Raw genomic sequence first — 5179 nt, 5'->3', positions numbered from 1 at the left:
GTTATGCATAAATAAATATTTTTAAAACTAATTTTTAGCCCAAAAATGGATTTTTCTACGGAGAGATTGACAATTTGAAATAGTTTTTATGTCCATTGCTCCGTAAATGTTCAAAAATGCCCTAGCTGTACGTGTTGACAAAGATCTTTGTTTCGACCTTCCGCTCAAAATAAATTTTAAATAAATAAATATTAAATAAATATTTATCGTGAACTTATGTACCTAAAATCAAAATTAATAAGCAGAAATTGTACCTGATAATAATTGGATAGCTACTTTATTGGAGCGGGAAAATGTATATGCGACACACATCACGCACAAGTTTTCATGATAAATTAAAATTTTCTGAAAATAATAAAGATTCCAAAGGTTGAGCAGGTGTGCATAGATACATAAATATTATATTTTCACATGTCATGTACATATGTATTTATAACTTGTGTACATACATATGTACATATGTATGTACATACTTACATGTATACGTGTACTTAACTACCCATGTATGTATGTATGAAATTGTTATAATTTCTACGCAAATTAACAAACATGGGTAACAAATATGTACGTCTGCAGGTACATCCATAGTGATATAAACGGTAGTCGACTTTAAGTAAGAGATACATTTGCAAACCAATACTCATCCTTTGCGTGTGTAGATATCTGAGATTTTTTTTTACAAAAATACTTAATATCCTACATTTAATCCGGCTTTGTTTTCTAGCTATTTGGTAGCCTTGATTTTGTTTACTAATTTCGAAATGTGGCCGAATTTCTGGAGGATTTTCATCTTCATTTTGTTCGTGTCAGTAGTTTTTCACGGCCAAGCTGGAGTTATGTATAGATACGTTAATATTTAATTACTAAATATTCATGGAAGCAAAGTATGAACCCTTTTTTGTTAATTAATATCGTTTTTTTTATTATGCAGGTAATTGTTGTGGTTGGAGTGGGTGGAACTGCGTAGATCAGAGTGGGAAGTATACTTGTGATTCTCGATGTGGGGAAGGTTGGAGCTGTCCGGGGTATCCTGCGAACGTAGAGTGTTGTCAGTGAATATTTATGCGATACGGCATATTTTGTACATGCAATGCGAATCATTATTCGAGGCGTATTTAACAAGATGTACGATAAAAGCTCCAAATGTATAGCTGTAAAGACATTAATATTAATTTGTTTTTTTGATTATTAACACATTTAGGGGGTTTGCAACCCTTTATTTTCATGATTATTCCAAACACAACTAAACTAAAAAAATGGAATAATCATCATAAATACATACGAAAAAAAATTATATGTAAGCAGCCCAGGCCTGATAAAATCATGCAGAAACCAAGTTTGTAAAATATTTCCATATTAATTAACTCAAACTAGCGCTTATTAATTTTATATTTATGGATCAATAAGTGACAAGTGTTGTTGTTTCTTGAATAAAATGCTTACTCCGCTATTTATATGTTTACCACAATTTGTTCCCTGAATATGTAAGGTGCCTTTTAATATGATAGCTTTATCCCAGTTCTGTACGACTTTATTAGAACAAGAATGAGTGTGTTTATTTAGTAAAGTTTATTTCTGCATTAACACCATCTCATTTCAGTCTTATCATCGTAAAAAATTTATACTTACATACACAGAGATTTACATATTTATGTATGTAAAATTACAAAACTAAATACATCCTTTGTTCAATAACAATTTTTAAAAAATTCCACATTTTTGCCATGTATTCTTATAACTAAAAAAATTTCCCAAATTTTATTGCACTTGTTTCCACGTAGTTTTGTCTTTCCATCGGGTGGGTAGGTTGACTTTTAAAAATTGCAATATTGTCAAATATGACATCCTAATGATCCTACACTCCAACAATTCCGAAACCAAGATTCGTACTCGTACATGCTTTGTCTTATTTCTTGAGATTTATTTCCACTGATGGACGTGGTTTTTTGCATGAAGGTCTTACTCTGGACAAGGGGCACCCTCCTATGTCCAACTTCCGTCATGGATTCGAACGCAGAGGCAAAAACGTTAGTGTAGGAATTCCCCTGTTTCTCTCCCCTCATAAATGCTCGGACCATTTGATTCTTAAATGACATGATGACCTGTAAACAAAAAAGGATCATAGAATGAAATAAGTTTCGCAAAAAAATTGGCAATTACAAAATATTACAAAATCGTTCACTAATATTTTAAAATTATTTACCTGTGTTGAGAAAACTCTGGATATTTTTTGGAGATCTATGGAAAAATGGAGCGAACCTGTCAACCAAAAGTGTAAGAATGAGTAGGAATTTCGCAAAGTTGAGATTATGTTATACATGCATATGCAGTTGCTACCCTACCAAACTGGGACGAATGAAGGATTTGCACATTCGCTGGTCACACTGCAACCTCGTGTACATACACACGCACACATACACTGACTGCAGTTTGGTTTAGACATAGTTTACAGCAATGCTCGTGCTGTTCACGTGAAAACTTTGCAAAAAATCTACCTCAACGTGAACCCAGTACTGGGACAAGATGACGAGAATGTAAAAGTTGGTTGGGTTGAGATACTCTGCTTTTCCACGTTTCCTCCACATGTTTTGTCCCACATGGATTGGCTGATTTGGTAGGCTTGGCTTGTAGTATATAGTGGAAAAGTGGTGTGTGGTCGGTGAGTGAACTTTCAGTTTCAAGGGTAACGATAAAAATTACGGGATGGAAAAAAGTGAATGCAATCTGATTTTCAGTTCAGGTTATACATATATAAATAGGTTGAATATTTATGGAAATATGCACATAGGCTGGATTAAATTGAAACTTAAGTAATGGAAAACTGTTTGTGTCAATTCTGTGTGTAACTTGTGTGGGGTCTGATTTATTTTCCTTCATATGCAGTGATGTAATAAATGCGTGTGTATGTAGGTACACATTCTTACGCGTTTCCTTCCAGAGGTTAACGATTCGAAAGTATTGCATTAAACATGGAAAGTATTTTATGTATACCTGAGTGTATGTACATATGTATGCACATTTATACCAAGCAACAAACAGGTTTGGAATTCTGTACCTATTACACACACACACACACATATGTACATAGGTACATACATATGTATGCAAGGATTAGCTGCACCGCTAACCTATTTACATAAAAAAAATTGGGGATTAAAAATCATAATTTCATCAGCTGGGAGGAATAAAAGAAACGATTATTTGTTTTTTTTATCGCAGATGTAATGTATAATTAGGCCTACATAAATATGTAGGTACGTACATAGGTGTGTTCAGGGGGACAATATTGAGGCACCAGTTCTTATTCAAGTTGTCTTTCTACACTGCCAATGCGAAGCAGTGAAGTGGTACGCTCGGATTTTAATGGGACCAATTTTAGTTTCTTCATCAGAAAAAATAAGCGGACCCGTATTATTGCTATTTCGATAATGCACGAATTTAAGCGCGTGGCGGACATTGCAAATATTTTTTCAGCCAAAACATCCGACATATTAAAATGTCTGTAACTTTTTGAATTTTGGTCGCGAATTCAGAAAACTAAAAACATGTTTGATTAGAATTTCGTCCTCTAGAATATGAAAATCCATACTCAAAAAATTTTGAAATTTCGAATTTTTTCGGGATGTTACAGACTTTGAAATTCAAAAATTAGCTACAAATTCGAAATTTCAAAAAAAAATTGAAACTGAATTTTTATATTCTAGAGGACGTAATTCTAAGCAAACATGTTTTTAGTTTTTTGAATTCGCACCAAAATTCAAAAAGTTACATCCATTTTGATATCGGATGTTTTGGCTGAAAAAATATTTGAAATGCCCGCCACGCGCTTAAATTCGCGCATTATCGAAAAAGCAAAAATACGGGTCCGCTTATTTTTTCTGATAAAGAAACCAAAATTGGTCCAATTAAAATCCGAGCGTACCACTTCACGGCTTCGTATTGTTAGCACTATGTACATACGATCAACTTCGCATCACCACATAAGAACCAAGTACCAAACATTCGTTATGTACAGCACACGTCTCCGGTTACTTTGTTAGATATTACGTTGTAATGTTTTAACATATTAAGATCTTGTAACTGTCACCAACTTGTCACGTCATCTGTTATGTAATTGCCTTGTTATGTAACTCCTACCGATTATAAATTATGGAATTTGTATAATATACTAACAGATTGAAACACAGTAGTATCATCAGTATTTATGAAAACCTGAAGTTGCAATATGTAACCTGTTGTTGTATACGCCATGTTAAATTTATTTTGTTATACTCTATGTGCCCGAAATGGTTTTGTCAAATAAACATACAAAGCATACATACAACGTATTCATTCCATCGGTTAATCAAATTTTATGAAAATAAGAAAGTAATTCATATTAAGAAAACTATAATTTGAAGAAAATACAATACAAATAACATACACAAATAAAAAGTGTTTGAACAGAGCACGTGTTTTTCACTAGAGGCGAGAAGTGCTCGAGGAAATATATTGTGCGGCAAGCACTACTCCTCCCGGTTCTTCTCATTATTGTATGCTAGGCAAAATTCTCGTCACAATTTGACCAAAAATTTTGTCACGTAAATTTGTTCGCTAATAGTAAGCTGCGTTCGTTGGCGTCCTCTCATTTCGATACGTCAATCATGGATTCAAACGGAAACATAGAAGGCTAATTTGACCTTAAGAAGTATGTTAAGAAACTAACTAGTCTATTTACATATACGTAAGCAACACAGTAATAGTGCCATCCACAATGAATGAGTTGTATTGACACACAAATTTGATATTAATCGAGAGAAGATGTGTCCTCCATATTCCCATGTATATCAGGATCGGTCGCATAGCCGCCACTCTTCTACTCTGCTCCTTTAGAACACCCCAAGCTACCAGGTTTGGGTCATTTCTCCACCGGCGTAGCATTTCTTTGGTTCTTACCTCGAAGTGAGAGTCAGATTTTAACACCATGTTCATAATTAGGATCAAGATGATGGAAAAGGTCGGTCCTAACATGTAGATATTGAATGGCAGCATTGCATACATCTTGATTGACATGATGTTAAATACTACGATAACGATGGCTACCCCAAGTGTTGCAAACAGCGTTAGGGAAGCGATTAGGGGAGCGGCGGAAAGGAGAAGTACAACTATTTGGTTGTACAGAACTACGATTGCCCTATAT

The 5179-nt window shown here is 34.2% G+C and overlaps 1 long non-coding RNA gene across 1 annotated transcript; it reads right to left on the bottom strand.

The window, feature by feature from the left end:
* Nucleotides 1–1516: 1516 nt before the first annotated feature.
* LOC110850000 lies at nucleotides 1517–2358 on the bottom strand. The gene is made up of 2 exons (XR_002547902.2): nucleotides 2204–2358; nucleotides 1517–2102 (listed from the first exon to the last, which is right to left on the bottom strand). It is a non-coding gene; the product is annotated as an uncharacterized LOC110850000 (long non-coding RNA).
* Between the last annotated feature and the right edge of the window lie 2821 nt (nucleotides 2359–5179).

Source organism: Folsomia candida, unplaced genomic scaffold, assembly GCF_002217175.1.
Source record: "Folsomia candida strain VU population unplaced genomic scaffold, ASM221717v1 Fcan01_Sc005, whole genome shotgun sequence".
Lineage (NCBI taxonomy): Eukaryota > Metazoa > Arthropoda > Collembola > Entomobryomorpha > Isotomidae > Folsomia > Folsomia candida.
The sequence above is the reverse complement of the archived record's forward strand: the minus strand, read 5'-3'. Positions and strand labels throughout refer to the sequence as shown.